Source organism: Typopeltis vanoorti, chromosome 7 (genome assembly GCF_054136105.1).
Source record: "Typopeltis vanoorti isolate ZY-2024b chromosome 7, IOZ_Tvanoo_1.0, whole genome shotgun sequence".
Classification (NCBI taxonomy): domain Eukaryota; kingdom Metazoa; phylum Arthropoda; class Arachnida; order Uropygi; family Thelyphonidae; genus Typopeltis; species Typopeltis vanoorti.
Window position 1 is genome coordinate 85,526,778 of NC_143555.1, and position 20,094 is coordinate 85,546,871.

Sequence of the window (20,094 nt, forward strand, 5' to 3'; positions counted from 1 at the left end):
TCCTATAGCGATGCATAATCTCCATGCCCATTCAGGGCAAGCAAACTGCTCACAAATTTTACCATCAGTGTAACCACAACAGATAGCGGGGAATATGAAAAGCATCTTGCTTCACTCCTCAAGACATAAATGTCAATTGTCAGTTATTAATAAAAAACGACGACGAATACGTAAATATCAAACAAGATGCTTTCCTTAGTAGACATAAGGGCCTAAAATATATAGTTCCAAAATCAAATAAAGAAGCAATACACAAACATTATACTTATTTTGCGCCAAAAGTATTCAACACACTACCTTTAACAATAAGAAATGAAACTAACCCAAAGAAATACAAAACTCTAATCAAAGAGTATTTATTTTCCCACAGAAATGAGGAAGCTCTGTAAAAATAAATGCATATATTATTGGTTTTTAGCATATTTGTATTCAAAGATTCCAGTCTCATGTGTAAAACTTTAAATATTATTTAACTGCTTTGTTCCTAATTAATTCTTATGCAACTTTCTCTATACATATTAAATGCATGTCTCCTGTGATTTTATTATGTAATTATATTATAATAATATGTAATATGTATATTATATGAATGTACATATGTATATATAATGAAAATGCATTACATAAATTTTTGTAACTTTATGCATATCGTAACCTGGATGAGCTGTTGCTCTTAGTTTACACATATGATTGTTCAACAATTTGTACTATTATAGAAAATTTACAAATAAATTACAAAAAATAAAAATAAAAATTATATACTCTGTGAGAGTGTCAAGATTTTTTAGATAATTGATCTTGTAAAAGAACTAATACGTTTATGTGGGTACATTATGTGATGCACTTCGGGAGGATGAAATCGCATGCTGTTTACTATATTAACGGAACTGAACTGCAGGAAGTTGATGAGATAAGAGACTTGGGAGTTATTGTGGACAGAGAACTTAAGTTTAAAGGGCATATTGCTAAGATTGCCAAAACATCACATCAAATTACATGGTTGTTGAGGAACACACTAACAAGCAGGGATAGGGAAGTTATTATTCCACTCTATAAGGCATTAATAAGGCCGCATTTGGACTATTGTGCACAGATCTGGTCGCCAGGATTTCTTGGTGATGCGGAAGTGGTAGAAAGGATTCAGAGGAGGGTTACAAAGATTGTTGCAGGTCTGTGGGATGTTCCCTATGAGGATAGATTGATGATCTGTGGGCTCCAAAAACTAGCTGATAGACGTAGGAGAGGAGATATGATAGAGGTATTTAAATTGTTAAAGGGATTTTACAGGATTGATACTGATGATATTCTTAAGACCAATGCAGGATGTGAGAGAACGAGGGGTCATCCCTGGAGATTTTGTAAGAGTGTGGTTAACAAGGGTGTTAGGACTAGATTTTTTACTTGGAGGGTTGTGAATGGGTGGAATGCTTTGCCAGAACTGGTTGTGAATGCTTCAACTGTGAATGAATTTAAGGAGAGGTATGACAGGTATTGTGTAAATAATGGTTAGTGTGTCAATGTCGGGTCTCCCGCGATGAGTCTTTTGACTCCATGGAGACACCGTTAAAATAATAATAATAATAATAATAATTACTAAATAGAGAAGTGACATCAAATCTGGCTAAGATTTCATCTTTTGTAGATGTCTTTAAACATAGAAACAAATTGTTCGGAATTCTTAATGTAAGAATTAGAATAACCTGTTTTATCGAAATCAGGTTAAAAAATTATCTAAACATCTAATTCTTAGATGTCTGGATAATTTATACTTAGGTGGGGGGGTTAATTCCATCTCTTTAAGAAATAATAGCTATAACAAATTTATATAATAAAAATTGTTTAAATTAAGGGGATATTAAATCCCACATTGTTTTAAAACCGAATAAGAAACTCAGAGAATGGAATCAGAGTTTCATGCCGAATATAGTAAACTATAAAGTATCGGCGATCACTAGCGTGAGCTAATGCAAGTGACCCTAGTACGTAGTACAATACTGGACAACTCGTAGCAAAGGTGGTAAAATTTAAATGTTTACATCGCCGAAATGAAGCTTATTAGCTCTTTATATTTAAGTAATAAAAATTGTTTTAGTTTTCAGATGGCGCTTGCGACTACCTGCTAAAGAAAGACGCAATAAGTGACGAAAAATCATCCGATGCCCTTCTTTAATCTGATTGGCTCTTGTCTCGTGGTCCTATCTTAAACTTGTACCACATGTCACAGGAAGAAACGGTTGAGTCGGTCAGTGTTATACCCAAATTGGTAACGATATGTGTTGTTATTTATTGTAGCGGTATTTTTCATGAGCATTGAAAATATGTCAAGGTCTTTATTTGCTGTTTTATCTTGTTCCTTTTAACTAGCATCCCAAATGGAGTTTGTAACGTATTGTAAGTATATGATGAAATACTTTAATTGTGCGCAATTTAAAATTGCGCCTTTTTTTTAATGTGTTTTAGTATGTATACATTTTTACTTAACTTATTTTATTTTCTTAATCACAATAAATATATAAGTAACACTTCAGAATTATTTTCGTGATTAGTTTTAACTAATTACGGAATATTTTGCCGGTAAAACTCCAGTTTGTTTATTGTGCCGGCAAATCTCCAAAGTCACATTGACCGCGCCTCGACTACATTTCGTAAGAAAATTAGCATTTGCTCCATAATAGTTGGCAGTTGTGTCATGTTGACAACGACTGAAAAACAGTCGTTAAATCTTGAATGAATATCTGCCAGAGTGGTGTTTGAGAAAGGTGATTTCAGTTATATTTCTCTTTTTTTTTCTTCTCAGACGATGGGTGTGAACGTCGAACTTAATCGTTGATTAAGATTGATTTTTTTCCAGTTTTTGTTTCTTTGCAGAGAACTCATTTGGTATACCAGGAAATAAGACTATACAATTTTACTTAGAATTTATTAATGATATAGTGCATAATTGGTTGCTTTTAGGAAACGACAGATTATCTAGTACTAGAGAATGTCACTTAACCAACTGCTTAGCGTAGTTGAAGTATATTGATGTCAGTGGAAAGATACATCATGATCGTTAACCGTTTGTCGTATGCAATACAGCTATTAAATTAATAATACTCCTACCTGCCATCATTCGGTAAATTGCGTACTGCATAAAAGTATTAAAATTTATTTTTCTGCCTATGATACCTTCCAGAAACACTTAAATTTTTCATGCACCATTTAGATTTTTGCTTTAAATACTGTCCTATACAGGAGAACTTGAAGGACCTATAAGCACATCAGTGCCATATGTTTGTGACAGGTGAGGACTCAGTTATTAGTTTGGCTTTTTTTTTTTTGTTGTTGTTGAAGAATTGCAAGTTGTAGTTGTTTGGGAATAGACTTCTTGTGGAAGGCTATTCTAGAAGATGCCGGTAGATAATACAAACCAGGAGGAGGAAGTTTGGTGTGTTTGCAGTTGCGCAGCGAAAGGGGTACTGAGAAGCTACTCTACCTGTATTAACAAGTGGAGGAATGATGGTTGCCAGTTTAGTAGAACAGTGACTGTTGAAGTACCTGTAGAATAGATAGTGCTGAAACATTGCATCTTAGGTTGAGGTAAGAGGGATTTGAGCAAAATTCTCCCCTCTGGGCACCCTCAAGAATGACCAGTTTTTCCAGGTGCACTACCACCCCAGGCATGTGGACAGTACTCCAAAGGATGGACAAACCTGGGATCTATATAAATTAAGAGCTAGTTGAGTGTAAAATAGCATCTTGAACAAAAGTGGATGCCTAGTTTTTTCGGTTTTCAGGAAGTTATTGTGATGTATGTGTATATACTAAGAGAGATCAGAGGTGAATCTATGTTCAAGTAAAAAGATCCGATCATGTTCTAATGATTTCTGTATTACTTAAGGGTAAGGACACGTGAGCTGAGATCTCTTGCGAGAGAAGAGGGGGTAAGGCAACCAATTCATTGTTAGATCAATGTTTAAGGTGCTGGTACATCTCAGTGCCTGGGATGTCTGCCTTTCAGATGAGTGGAGAGCACCATCATCTGGAAAACTACAAATAGGATAGAATATGAAAAGTGAACACAATATTGCTATTTAAATTTTGTTTTGAAGTGGGTCTTTCTGCTCCAGAAACATAGAAACAAAAGGCAGCCAGAAATGAGGTTCTGAACTGATTTGTCTTTAGGTAATTTTCATGACAGAAGGGAGTCAGTTGAAGATGACAAGAAAAGTAACTGTCCCACATCAACTCTTAACTTGGGAATACATTTTTGAATGATCATAAAATCACATGATGGGTGATAGTGGAGGCTTCAAATATCCCTAAGAGTTCTTTGCATTATGAGTGAAGATTTGGGGGAAGAGAGAGTTGTGTGCACATGTTTTGTATGACATGCCACAAGTATATACAGGGTGTTCGGGATAAATTTGACAGTTTCGTAAGGAAAAAGAAAATCTTCTTTGTATCTATTAAATTTAATGAATTGACAAAAAAACATTACAGGCAGAGTTAATTACAATACTATCAACAAGATTTACTCAAAATAACCACCATTAGCATCGATCACAGCTTCAATTCTGCTTCGGAACCTCGAACAAGCTGATGCTACAGTCTCCCTGGGAAGGGCCGCAAAAACTGTTTTAATTTTATCCATTAACTGGGCTTTTGTATTACTGGAAGTGCGATTGGTGTCTTTTTCAACTGCGCCCCATACAAAATAATCCATGGGGTTAAGGTCTGGGGAGTTTGGAGGCCAAACATTTGGACTGGTGAAGTCGTAGAAATTTTCAGACAACCATTTTTGACTTTTCCCAGAGGTGTGGCAAGGGGCCGAATCCTGCTGCCATACATACGGGCTACCCTTGTTATCCAGGGCTTGACTACAGTTAGCAACTCCACGAACAAAGCCCGAATTCCAATGCCAGGGTTCTTCAACACCTGTTCCTGCAGATTTGCGAGGAATTCTGCTGTACGAACGCAATCAGATCGTCTGCTAGGGATCTTTCTTCTTGCTACATCCTCGTAGTCACCATTGCAAGTCTCTAGTTCATGCCTGATTGTTTTTACTGTATTCAGGGAGCATTGGGCAGCAGTCGTAATATCCTTATTTTGATGGCGGGCACGAATCATCATGATACAAGTTATTCTCTTCCATGATTCAGGTGGGTTCCAGCTATCCATCCTTTCTGACATCTTGTATATGAATGAAGAAGGGTCCAAACTTTTAAATGAAGAGAAGTGTGTGTTAATACATGTAACTTACGGAAAAATATAATTAATTATAAATATGTCAAATTTATCCCGAACACCCTGTAGATGTTACAGCCATCCAGAAAGCTGTAATCAATGAATTAAAAACAAACAGAATTTTCTGCAGTTCTCCAAAAACTGCATAACCACCACACTAAAGTCTGTATAGATGCCAGCGGAATGTTTAAAATAACAAATGTTTTATCTTTCTCTCATGTTCTTATAATTTTTGTACTAAAACTTATGGACCTCAGTGTATTTAGCAGGCCTTTGATACCAGACATGGTTAAAAGCTATGAAAACATTGAGAGCTAATTATAGTTGATTTATATAAATTTGTGTTATATAATTAACTTTTGCTAAAGTTTTACCTTTATTTTTTAGAAGTTTGCTTAAATTGCTGTTTCTTTTGCTCCTTCTCGGATGCCGGAATTTTTCCATCATCTATTTATGCCTTCTCAACAACTTGCATCTCAAATTATTATTTGTCAAAAATAATAACTACTTAATCATGTTACTATAAATGAACTTTGAGTTAGCAAAACTATTACTGAAATCAAATCTAGAAGTAGTTTTGGATGATTTATTTTAATGAGTGAAGGAAATATCTTGTATTAATTCATGACCTTTTTTCTTTACTTTCAGGTGTCATGTCATCTTTTTATTCCATTTGTTGTGAATGTTGCCATTGTGCATTGTAATTGCATTGCAGACAAAAAATGAGTGCAATGTATTTACAGTGCAATATGGAAACATTTTATATCATTACTAGGATATCCAGTGAGGCATCATTTTTTGTGGAATCTGCAAGTTCACTGAACTAGAATGCTTCATTACCAGAGGAGCAATATTGTGTGTTTTATTCTGTATTTGCTTATACCCAAAAAAATGACCAAATAATAAGTTTTGATTTTTACAATTTTTTTTCTTGTAATTTTCTTGGAAAATTGGTGTAAATAGTTAAATTTTGCTGCAAATAACTTCAAAATTATGAAAATCTTTTGTGGTTTTCCCAAGTTTTTAAAATGGGAAAAGGTGCATTGTTTAGTTAGCAATAAAGATTGTTTAAAATGCTTCAGTTAACTGCAGCACACTTTAAAGTTTTCATTTTGAAACATGCTTAGTTTTATTAGGTATTCTGGACTGTCATGCTTCTTTAATCCCTTCTGTATGAAGTCTCTAATGTAGGATTCATAGAAAGCCTTTATATTCTTAGTAGTGAAACCCACATTGGAGTTTAAGTAAAATATTCTGTAATGCTTGTCAGGGCATTTCTTGGAAGTCAATGCATCTCAGTGTAATTACTTTTTTAATTGCACAAACATTGTTATTCAAACAATGGTGGGAATGTGTCAATTGTCATTGAGGTATTAATATTGATGCAGAATGCACAATTCCTCGTAAATTACAAAATTTCTTAAGTCAGTGCATTACCTCTAAAATAACCACACATTTTAGGTACTTCCATGTAATTTTGTGAAAATATTGAACTTCTGAGGACTGTACTCTTTTAGGGGTGGATTGATCATGGAATCCTGTGAATGGTGGCATTCTCTGCTCAGGGATAGCATTTTTAGCACTTATGTAAATTGTTCAATTAGTGATCTTTTTTAACATTGAGGATGTGGAAAGGCATTCAAAGGAAAATATAACTAGAAAGCATGTAGAATTATTAAAATATACTATTATAAAGATTGAAATTCATTTCTCTATGTTATGAGGAAATAAGAGTTTGCATTAAAAAAAAAAAAAAAAAAAAAAGAGAATACAGAAGGAGCTTCATTCCCTAGGTAAAAGTGAAGTTGATGCATATTTTCTAGTTGCATAAATGCCTCTGCCACCCTTTTAAAAAAAAAAAAAAAAAAAAAAAAACTTCAAGCTTTTTAATGCATATTTTAATATCTATACCCTTTAAGTACAGAACTAATAACATACTTCACTTTTACATGATGCTAAACGGCAAATTTCAACCATAAGCAGAGAGAGAGAAATCATGGAATTCATAAAATTTCACAGCCAATGACTCCCTAAAAGAGTACAGTTCCTAAAGGTATCTTTTTACAAAATACTCAACATGCTAAAAATAAGATAATGAATTGTTATGAAAATTTTGAAACATCTAGGGATATAATCTCTTATTTTATAAGCAGAGTTTCATTTTGTGCTACTTGCAGCAATTTCACAACTCATGCAGTAAGAATTAAAGATCCAAGAAATCTGAAACATTTGTCAGGTCAATGAAGTCCTCTCTAGGGCTTTACTAACCTGACTCTGGGGAGGGTGATGCCTACTTCAGTTAGTACAGCCATTAGATAATTGTAATAATCTCATCCAGCAAGCAGTGCCTTATATGTTAGATTTCAACCTCACATATTATTAGTACTTGCAGCCTTTCATGTGTGGGATTTAATATTTTATTTCAAAAACATTTTGTCACAAAGGAGTTATACTCGAGTTTTGTAGATCTGGAAAAGTCATATAATAAGGTGCCCTGCGAAAAGCTTTTCAAAACCCAATTATATATGGGATACATAAAACGTTATAAAGAGCAATACATAGTCTATATTTAAGTTTCAAGTCAGCAGATAGAATTGAAAGAAATATAGGAAGGTGGTTTGTAAAATCAGGGGTAAGATAATGCACATTATCTCCACTTTATTATGAAAGCAAGTGGCATTAAAACTGACATTAGAATCAAATGTCACTAAGCTCTTTTCAGATTGATGTTGTGCTTTTAAACATCCAGTGCAAGTCTCCAGGATTCTCTAACTAAATTGAATTACAACTGTAATGAATTTGGCATAAAAATCAGCAATAAAAAGACAGGCAGAAACAGAAAACTTCAGTTGCATATTTTCAATGGAGAACCTTGTAGACCAAATAAAATATTTGGTCTATAAGGTTCTTAATGTGCAGTTTTTAGTCAAAATGGCAAATTAAATTTAATGGATGATAAAATAAGCAAAGCTGGTATGATATGGTGTAAAAACTTAAATTTATGAAAGAAGAGAAATTAGCCAAACTACAAACTAGCAATATACCAGGCCATGTTCAGTTTTTAAGTCATGGATCTGATATTTGAGTTAGAAAAAATCGCTTAATCAATGATTAGAGACCACAGGTATGAGAGTTCTGAAGAAAAAAAAAAGGCCTGAACAGATGGCATCAATAGCAGAGACACTGAAATGAAGACATTAAGAAAAGGAACTTAAATGAGAAAGTGCCTTAGAAGAACAATGTTAGAAACAACAATATTGGTGTGCTGACAAATAATAGACTCATTGCCTAGCAAAAATTTTTCTCCAAATTAATGTAAACTTAACTATGTAGTATTATAATAACCAGATAATAGATTTTTACTTCTTGCTCTTGGCAAGAGGATTATTTTGTCAAGGTTATGGATGATGGCTGTTTATTCAAGTTGGAAACTTGCCAATGAAAGGATGTTGGAAATTATAGAATGAAGAAATTGTTTACTGGTTTGAACCTAGCCCTTTTGCTTTCATCCAATTTTTGGACAAATGCATACACACTTGTTCAGTCCACCAATTATTTTATTTTTCCCCCCTTATACACTGATATCATTCAATTATCTTTTATAGGATTATAGTGTAGTTCCATCACCTTATGATTCAAAAGTGCTTAAAGGCTTAGTGAAACCTGTTTTTCATCTTAATGCAATTCTCTTATCACTTGGAATTGGCACATTGTCATTCACCAAGCTGACATCCATATTTCTGTTGTGGCATTTATTTAATCACTGTGACCAGGGGCTGGTTTTATAGGATGTGTCATTTGATGGTGTGACCACGAAGTGTGGTTAAGCTCTTGGAACAGATCTCTAGCAGTGTTTTTTTCAATGATATACGAGGCTTAGTATTTTGATGCTAAGCTCAGCAATTTTGAACATCAGGCAATTCATCAATTGCAAAAATACACGAGAGGTACAATGCATGCATGAATTAAGATTTGGTGTCCTGTGAATTGGATAGTTGAATATCAGTACTTACTGTATTTAAATTTCTTGGGTGTGTATAAGACACACCCAAGAAATTTAATACAATTTTCTGGAAAAAACCTAAACTTTAAAGTATGATTTAAAAAAAAAAAATGGATAAAATAATAGGTAATTTTTAATAGTAAACTGACCTTTCAGAAACCTGCAAAACCCATGTCACTGTCATCTGACTCTTCTCTTTCTTCTTCCTCTTGTTCTTCATCATCTTCATATAAGAAATGATCTTCACTTCCATCAAAGGCATTGCTAATTCCACATTTCAAGAGAGATTTAGCAATAGTTTATTCATTCATTTTCGACCAAGATGTCTTAACTGACTCGCACACTTGAGAGATTGATGGCCATTTCAGGGCACCCTTTGGTGTTAGCTGATGTACACCGGCATTCGTCATCCACTCTTCGCTCATAAAGACTTTAAAGGGTTTGTTTAAAGATACGTCAAGTGGCTGCAGTTGTGATGTAAGTCCTTCTGGTATGACAGCCAATTCGGTATTGCACTCTTGGAATTTTGGTTTGATTGAATCCTTCAGATGAGCCCGGAACTGATCAAATACAAGAAGAGCTTTCTTCTTTAGTAGTGTGCCATTCCTTCTTTTCTATACTTTATCTATCCACACTTTCATCCATCCAACCTTTTTTTCATGCACATATACAATCAGTCCTGTTGGTAATTTTTCTTTAGGCAGTCTTCCGCTTAAAAATTATCATTGGCGGCAGCTCCGTACCATCAGCCCAACATGCAAGAACTACAGTGTAGTGTGATTTTTCATGTCCACTGGTTTTGATTGTAATGCTTTTCTCAGCTACAGTTCTATTTGAGGGAACATCAAAGGTTATGGGTGCTTCATCCGTATTGGCTATCTGTCCCATTTCAAAATTGTAATTTTTTCGATGTTGAATCACATATTTATGAAAAGAAATAATTTTGTCTTCATATTCTTTTGGCATTTTTTGACTGATTTTTGTTTTTGTACACATACAAAGTCCACTGCGTTTCATGAAACGGTAACACCATGATGCACCACCTTTAAAATCTTCAATGTTACGCTCACAGGCTACTTTGACTGCATGTGTATGAATCATTTTTGTTGAAATGGCTATGCCATTTTGCCGATTTTCTTGCACCTATTTCAAAACTTTGGTCTCTAGTTCTGGCCACTTTGCAATTTTTCCATGTTCCCCGCTTTTCATTACACAAATTGTACAAAATCTCCTTCTGACTACGCCAAGTTCTAATAATTTTTTTCTGTAGGCGGAGGTCCAAAATGTCTTTCAGCTTCTCTATTCCCGTGTTCTTCTGCATATTTTACAACCTGCAATTTGTAACTTGAAGTATACGAATGTCGCCTGTTTTTTTTCCATCACTAAAATCTACGGGGAAATATCAAACTAAACACAAAATATCTCAACACGTCAACTCAATACTGATAAACATCGGTAACTGATTACTCGGATAAGATATTATGAAACTTGAATAGGGACTCCCCGTTCTTAGCCAATGATGCGCTAGAAGTCGCGCATCAATTTGATTGCACCATTAACCGCCTACAAAGATCTTGGAACATAAAAGGGAGTGCGTATGACTTTGAAAAGAGGAAACAATCTTTACCTTCATTATATAAGACGCACCCCATTTTTAAGATGAATTTTTAAGGTAAAAAAGTGCGCCTTATACACCGGAAAATACGGGTAAGTATCGTTTCTCTCAGTTTTTGCTCTTGGAACAGAATGCTGATTACATATTCCCTTCAATTGCAAGAATTAACCAAAAGTTAATCTGAACTTAAGTGTGGTGAATATACCAATGAATATGTCTTGTAAAAACTAGAGCTATCTGAGGCTAGATCATAAACAATTTATTGTATATTTTATTAGTATTATTTCTAAGCCAGAATACCAAAAGGTTGGAAAAGTTGAAGCAGTTCAAATACTCTCATATAATGATGTTATTATAGATGTTCAGCATTAAAGCACTTGCCCTACAAAAACTCTTCCAGTTTACATGAGCTTTGAAAGATTTCCAATTGGTGTTCTCACCAGTTAGTGGAACTTTAATCTCTGTATGTTTTTTTTTTTTATAATACATCTCATTCCATCTTGTGGCCAAAATGCATAATTTTACATGTCAGCATTGAAATGATATTCTCACTCTTTAGTCAATTACCTATTCAGATTCTTCTGCAATATTGTCAGAGCTTCATAACATAGCTCTTGCTAATTTAGCCTCAACTCTATCACTGACATATGTATAAATTAAACAGATGTCCTAAACAACCCTGTGGTACTCAGCTTATCACCTTTCTTTGGGACTACACTTATACACAACTTGAGAGCTCCTGTCAGTTGCCCATCCCTGTAAACAAGCTACCGACTATCACTCCTGATCCTGATTCTGCTGCTCAATTTCAACAGTAGCTTGTCAAATGTGGTATTCTATCAAATATTTTACTTGTCATTTTCTTTTAAAAATTTCCTCTACACCTTTATATAACCGAGTTATTCAAGCAAGACTTCCTTTTAAACTCGTGCTGCTCTCAACGTTTCTATTGTTATCTGGGTTTCTATTCTCTCTGACCAGCCTTTCTAACACCTTCACACCTACCTTGATATACAAATTGTCTCATAGTTTGACACCACTGAACTGCAGTCTCCTTTTGTGTAGTAGCATTACCTAAGGTTTTTTCCAGACTTCTTGAACCAGGTCAAGGGTATTGCCAGCTGTTATGCACATTCCCCTAATATGTGGTGATATCACAGTTAGCAACATTCTAAACATTTCACATTTAACTGATTACAGACCAAGTCCCAAGCACTCATTTCTTTCCTTTTGAATTGCTCAAACCACAGCACATGACCAATCTGCTTCCTTAATTTATACTCTTGCTCTAAATCAACACAGCTTTGTTTCATGAAGGTTATTATACCTATATAGCCACTTCTCACATCTGAACTACATGATCCTTCCCCATTTTGTGGTGACATTTATCACTATACGAGATATTAAATCCTAATCCCAAACACTAAAACACACCCCAACTCAATATCACCAGAGTTTAAGATCAATATTATCAACATAAGATGCCTGAATGGCAAAGAAATGGAGTAGGCTGAGGAATTGGATGAGTACCAGATCGATATAATAGGGGTGACTGAAACAAAAAAAGGCAAAAAACTGGTCAGATCTTTCTGAATAATAAATGTTATATTCAGGCAATGACAATCAAGGAAAAGGAGTAAGCATAGCATAGCATTCAACACAAAATATGAGGCTAACCTTGAATGGCAGGCAGTCTCAAGTAGAGTGATGTGTGCAAATATCAGAATAGGAAACTGGACAATGAGACTTATTTGTGCCTATGGTCCCACAGAAGGTTCTGCTGAGGTCAGAAGTGGAGGAATTTTTTGAGGCTTTAGAGAAAGCAACTGAGACAATGAAAAAGGAAAAGTTGAGGATCTAAATAGCAGAGTAGGAAATGATTGCCAGACATACAAAAATATTTTGGGAAAATTTGGAGAAAAGGGCAAAGCAAATAATAATGGCAAATACTTGTTCGATTTCTGCTCAGGATATGGGCTAGTTATAACTACCACCATGTTCCAACATAAAAATTTACACAATGTAAAGGTTGGTCAGTAACTTTAGCAAACCATGTAGATTGTAGTGCAGCTTGTTTCTTTGTATATAGTGTATATGCTCCAGCTGTTTGTCTCTCTCTTCCACAATTTTTCGTAGTCCTTTCTCAAATATGTTTACATAACTTTTCTTGGAACACTAAGTAGGAAAATTCCTCTGTATTTCTTGCATTGTTTTATAGATGGAACCATAGCTTGAGAAATAAAACTTAAATCCTATTACCTTGATATGAAGGTCGAGTGTTGATTTTGGTTTATATTAAGCTAAAGTTTTTACTCAAACACAGGTAGCTGTCTCCATAATTTTCCAAACTGTATTATAAATTTAACTTTATCATAGGCATGTATAGGAAATTTCTTTTTTCTAAGGTATCCAAAAGGGATCTTGGAAAGCATCCCTCATGGATAAGGATGGGGCTACTGTATTCCATGATTTCTCAGCTATTGTGGTGAAGTGAAAATCATCCTGACAACCTCTAATTGGTTTGAAGCCAGCTGTTTGTCTCTCTTTTCCACAATTTTTCTTAGTCCTTTCTCAAATATGTTTACATAACTTTTCTTAGAACACTAAGTAAGAAAATTCCTCTGTATTTCTTGCATTGTTTTATAGATGGAACCATAGCTTGAGAAATAAAACTTAAATCCTATTAGCCACAAAAATAACTTACTTTTCTTGATGCACTAAGTGATGTAATTTGATCTTTAGATAATTATACTTTTTCAATAAGTTATTAAAAAGCATTTTCATAATGTAAAATTTCACTTTCAAGCATTTAATTATACTAAGTTAAATTCATGTTGTGAACTGTGAAAATAAGCTTAGAACAATACTATAATTATGATTACACACCTACCTAAGGGGATAAAGGTGTTGGAAAAATAGATATACTACTGTATTTAAATAGATGGTGCCAGTTTTCATTTTGTTTATAATTTCTGCTTTTAATTATATTGTGAGAAAAATAAAATTTATTTTTTCAAATAACAGATTTTCTATTATTATCATCATTTGAAACCTCCAGGGAGTCAAGGCGAGGGAGGCTGTAAATTACCCAACCCAGCTGTCATACCTACCCTTGAATTCATTCACGCTAGATGCACTCACTACCCGTAAGGGCAAATTATTCCATTCACTCACTGCTCTCTGGGAGAAAAACCTAGCTCTTATCCCCTTTCTTGATTGCAAATAAATTTAACTTCCATGGATGCCCCCCCCCTCTGTTCTCTCCCCACCTTCCATATAACGAAAAATCTCATCAGTTGAAATGCTATAACACCCATTCAAAAGTTTATAGACTTCTATCATATCACCCCTCTTTCTCCTGTTAACCAGAGTCTGTAATCCACATACTCGCAATATGTCCTATGTCTTCAATCTAAATCCCATACTCCAGATATAATCTTTGTAACTCTTCTTTGCATCCTTTCCACAGCTTCTTTATCCCCTTGGAACGCGGGAGAACAAATCTGTGCACAGTAATCCAAGTTTATAAAGAGGCAAAATTACTTCCTTATCCTTACGTGTCAAGGTTTGCCTCAACATAGCAATTATCCTCTGAGATGTATTTACAACTTTTGCTGTGTGACCTTTGAACTTTAAATTCTTATCCACCAATATACCAAGATCCTTTGCCTCTTCAGTTTCTTGTAGCATAACCCCGTTAATATAATATGCTGCTGGAACTCTAATCACGCCAAAGTGCACTTTACACTTACTAACATTAAACTGACAGCCATTATGCCTTGCATACTATATATACAGGGTGTTCGGGATAAATTTGACATATTTATAATTAATTATATTTTTCCGTAAGTTACATGTATTAACACACACTTCTCTTCATTTAAAAGTTTGGACCCTTCTTCATTCATATACAAGATGTCAGAAAGGATGGATAGCTGGAACCCACCTGAATCATGGAAGAGAATAACTTGTATCATGATGATTCGTGCCCGCCATCAAAATAAGGATATTACGACTGCTGCCCAATGCTCCCTGAATACAGTAAAAACAATCAGGCATGAACTAGAGACTTGCAATGGTGACTACGAGGATGTAGCAAGAAGAAAGATCCCTAGCAGACGATCTGATTGCGTTCGTACAGCAGAATTCCTCGCAAATCTGCAGGAACAGGTGTTGAAGAACCCTGGCATTGGAATTCGGGCTTTGTTCGTGGAGTTGCTAACTGTAGTCAAGCCCTGGATAACAAGGGTAGCCAATGGTAGGCCGTATGTATGGCAGCAGGATTCGGCCCCTTGCCACACCTCTGGGAAAAGTCAAAAATGGTTGTCTGAAAATTTCTACGACTTCACCAGTCCAAATGTTTGGCCTCCAAACTCCCCAGACCTTAACCCCATGGATTATTTTGTATGGGGCGCAGTTGAAAAAGACACCAATCGCACTTCCAGTAATACAAAAGCCCAGTTAATGGATAAAATTAAAACAGTTTTTGCGACCCTTCCCAGGGAGACTGTAGCATCAGCTTGTTCGAGGTTCCGAAGCAGAATTGAAGCTGTGATCGATGCTAGTGGTGGTTATTTTGAGTAAATCTTGTTGATAGTATTGTAATTAACTCTGCCTGTAATGTTTTTTTGTCAATTCATTAAATTTAATAGATACAAAGAAGATTTTCTTTTTCCTTACGAAACTGTCAAATTTATCCCGAACACCCTGTATATACAAGTAAGGTATTGGTTTGATTAAAAATTTATTTATTGGAAGAAATTGTAATTTTTAAATATATTCATATGATATGAAAAAACTTCTGTACAAGCTTTACTTTTTCAATTATAGTGCTGTAACTATGACAGATAATGGCAGCACATTTTTCTAGCTTCATGACAAATGGGAAAGACAGAAATATGATGGATAGTGAAGCTGTGGGAGAAATGAGGGGATTTTTAGAACTTGATAGCAGATCTTTAAGTCTGTTGCACTTCTTAAAGATTCTCTAAAAGGGAACACTACTGTTCAAATTAAGGATTTCAGCTCTAGAAGTTTTATTTTCAACTCCGGAAATAGAACTTCTTTAACAAATTCATTGGCAGTCGCCTTTGATTAAATATCTTGACAAAAAAATAATACATTTTGAACACAAATTTAGAAAGAATGAAAATTCACTCGTCCCTTGTCTTGCTAACGGCAAGTGGATTTCTAGAGCCTTACTTTCCCTGAAGGCAAGGAGATTTATTCTATTCTATGTGACTATATTACAAAAAATTCTAATTAGAATGACTCATTTCTTATTCCACTGTCAGGCTCCTGATTTGATTTTTTCACACACAAAAAAAAAAAATCTTAACTTGGGAGACTAAAGACAAAGTTCATATTTGGCTTTGCCATTATGAGCTGCACACTACTAGCTCACAATGATTGCAACTAGTTTCCTTTCCCAGGAAAACAGCTAGGAAAAAAGTGTCAAATTTCACAATAGTTTAATTTCAGTAAAATGAGTATTAACTATTTAACAACTGCAACATATGTTTGTTATATTTATATATTAATAACATTGATTGTAAATTGAGGGCAATGAAACAGCCATACATAATACATTTGTTATTACACTGATTTGTGGTCTTCAGGGTCTTTCCTACTAGTCTAGCTCGATAAGTCAAATGATCATTGCCAAACAACTTCAATACCTAGAGATCCATATGTCCATAACTGACTGTGGATACTCCCATTCTTGATTCCTGACAACATCATTGCCTACCTTCTTGGACAAGTTTCCTAGTCATTCAGTACTACTACATATCATGATGGATGGCTTTCTTTCAGATTTGCAGGGCTCATTATTGGGGTTATTAAAAGTTTTTGGCCATTTGCCTCTTCCTGTACATAAATTACTTCAATGACCACAAATTTTGGTGCATGGCTTTGTTGATGAGTATATCACCATTTTTCTTTGTTTAACAAACCTTGTGCACATTTATGTTTCGAGATCTTACTTTATGATAATGCCTAGATCTTCAGATAGGACCATGTTTGTCTTCTTGGGCTTGCATTCGCCCTCTGACATGGGTACATAACCACTGCCTCTAAGGAATTCTCTGTCTGATCCCTATCCAAATACCTATTCTTAGGATAACTGAAATAATTCTTACCTGAATTGAAGACATTCATCCCCCCCCCCACTCTACACAAACCTCCCCAAACTACCTGAACCTTTTTTTATTCCTAGAGATGTAAAAACTTGCAATTTTTGCCCATCTTTCTAGCTGATACCATCCAACTGTTCAAATGCTATTAAGATCTTTTTTTTCGTTTTATTACAAACACTATGAACAGAGGGGAATGGACTTGCAGCTTAACCTACAATTGGCAAGCGTATGTGGAATACTTTCATATAAGACTAAGAATTCCAGTCTGGCTTTGGCAGGTCTAAGAAACAACTAGAGCAGCGATTTTCAACCAGTGTGCTGTGAGATTTATAAAAACAAATTAATTTAAAGAAATAATGTCATAATTTGCGCATTTATTTATTAGTGTTTGGTCTTCCATCTCCTTGTGTGTAAATCAATCAAAATTATGCCTAATTTTTGCCAGATCATCAAAAAAATATATTTTTAGTGTGTCACAGAATTTTAATAATTAGTCTAGGTGTTTTGTGTTATAAAAAAGGTTGAAAATCACTGAACTAGAGGAATCTATAGCTACTTAATAGTCTACATTATAAAACATTAATATCAGAATCACTTATGTTTTAATATTTTTATTTGTAAAATTTTCGTCTACGTTTCATAATTTTGTTCATAGTAAGTTTTGATGTAATCTCATTCTTTACATATATCCCTCTGACAGATATGATTTGAATTGCTTTATAAAGACTTTCTCCTGATATTGTAAAATTGTTCAACTTTGTCATTAATGCAAGATACTTTAGATGCCAGAACAAACTGTATAAACAGAGGGAACAGCTATGGGGTCTCCCCTTTCTCCGACTCTAGCCAGTTATTTTATGGAACATTTTGAACACCATATTCTGGACGATTTTTTTTTCCCACCGAAATCCTTAGTTGACAGAGCTCATAAAATTTGTTCTACAGATTCTCTTGTAAACAACGAACTGTTTATTATCAGAACTTTCTTTATTGCTAATGGTTTTAATGAAAAAAAAACTATCAAAAAAATAATTAGCTAATGGTTCTAATGAAAAAAAAAACTATCAAAAAAATAATTATGGCTGTCGTGCTAATGCTCAAGAAGAAATTACCAGAATTTGTATTCCACATGTTAAGGGACTTTCAGAAAAAATAGCAAGATTACTTCGACAGATTAACGTACAAATTGCTTTCTGTCCAGTTCACAAACTTAATATATTCCTTATCTCACCAAATCCTGGGGTTTACAGAATCTCCTGCTCGTGTGGCTTATGTTATTATGGACAAACTGGTTGATCTGCATAAATTCGTCTTGAAGAACATCAAGAATACATTTCTCTTAAATAACCCAATAAATCCAGTTTAGTAAGCCATGCTTTATCTATAAAACACAAGATTCAGTGTAACAAACCAAATGTTACACAAAAGTTATGTTCTTCTGGAAAGACTACAAAGAAAGGTGTGAAGCACACATTAACAACCTGACCTTGAACAAAAACGATTGTCTAAAACTATTTTGGGAAGTTATGTTAATTAATACTCTCCATTCATGTGTTAATTGTAATTAAATTTTGTTTATATTTAAAAATTAAATAGGATTTAAATTAAACAAATAGGCAAAATAGTCATAAAAATTAATAACTAAATTAATTTAATTTGAATATGTTAATGAAGATAGAACTGTTCTCCTGCAGCCTATAGTGCACATATCATGTGCTTTCAATTAAATTCCTTTTTAGAGTTTTGTTATAACTGTATTGGCAATGACTATGACACTTAGCCAAAAATTTTACAAATAAAAATATTAAATGTGATTCTAGTATTAATATTTTATAAATTCTTCTGCTTGCATTTCAAATTTTAGACAAAAACTTAGTCTACATCCATGCATCTGCTTGGCTGTAATAGCAGATCTCTTCCCATTTCTGGATAATACTACTTGAAGGTGGTCTCTGACTAAGGCAAGCTCAAATAGTGATGTCCACATGTTACCTTCCATCAGTATCAGAGCACAAAAAAGTGATGATGAGAAGAGGGACCCAATTAATATCCTAATTATGAAACAAATTTCTGTTATAGCAGTTGGTATGTTTTTAATCAGTTTGGATTTTTTTTTTCTTCTCCTGAAAGTGTGTACCATAAAGAATATGAAACTAGACAAATAAAATTTTCTAATTTTTGTGTGGTTTATTCCATAATACCTTTTTAAATGAGTGAAACAACAGTCCATAAAGAATACATCAAATTTCATGTTTTGGAAGAGGCATTTTGTGGGAGGAGAGAGCTGGCTGATTATTTGGTAGCTTCTCTAGGGTTATAGAAATACTATACAAAATTAATGCTACAATGATATATTAAGAGCCATAAATACATAACTATGCCACACTTCAGTAATTACAGAACTTGGAGATTCACCTTTTTACATGGCATGAGTGATTTATGTGGCACAATAAGTTCATGGATTTGTTCAGAACAAATTGATCGTTTCTTTGGCACATGAGTTATTTCTTTCATTGCATGTTCATCTCCAATGAACTTTTTTGAATTGTATTACACAAAAATTCTTAACTTTTTAGATCAGCAATAATTGAATCTTTAAAGGATTAAAAGTTAAAAAAAATTCTTTATGGTTTATGAAAAGCTCTGATGTGTTGCATAAAATGGATTTAAGTTGTTGTGCAAGATAGTTTTAGAAAACTAATTTGATTATGAGATTAGAATTGTATTTCAATGGGGAGAATAATTTTAAGTAAGTGAAATATTAAAAAAAAAACTAATCATAAGATGCTGTTTAATTCAATTTGCTTATTCATATTTTGATAATCTTAAAAGTACTGAAAATTAAAATTTTGTAAAAAAGGAGTTAAATCACTCAAGAATTACTTTTTATAAACTGCTCTAAAATTGTAAACTATTTTTTTATGAATCCCATTAATGAGAAGTTGGTAACTTATAGTATGTTACTACAGTGAATAAGGGATAGCTGGACATATTACCCTGTGACCAAGCATGACTTTATCAAGTCATTAGTGAAATTAATATTTCACCTAAACTTAGCTGAAGACAAAGATGTGATATGTACATCTTGCTGGATAGAAACACTGAGATAAAAT

General features: G+C 34.0%; 1 long non-coding RNA gene across 2 annotated transcripts; it reads left to right on the forward strand.

Moving 5' to 3' along the window:
* Positions 1 to 2,240: 2,240 nt before the first annotated feature.
* On the forward strand, positions 2,241 to 19,136 carry LOC150104830 (uncharacterized). Of its 2 annotated transcripts, XR_016548552.1 has the most exons (3): positions 2,241 to 2,391; positions 5,875 to 6,081; positions 18,846 to 19,136. It is a non-coding gene; the product is annotated as an uncharacterized LOC150104830 (long non-coding RNA). The 2 variants fall into 2 exon arrangements; XR_016548551.1 differs by lacking the exon at positions 18,846 to 19,136 and having other exon boundaries at positions 5,875 to 6,312.
* The last annotated feature ends 958 nt before the right edge of the window (positions 19,137 to 20,094 follow it).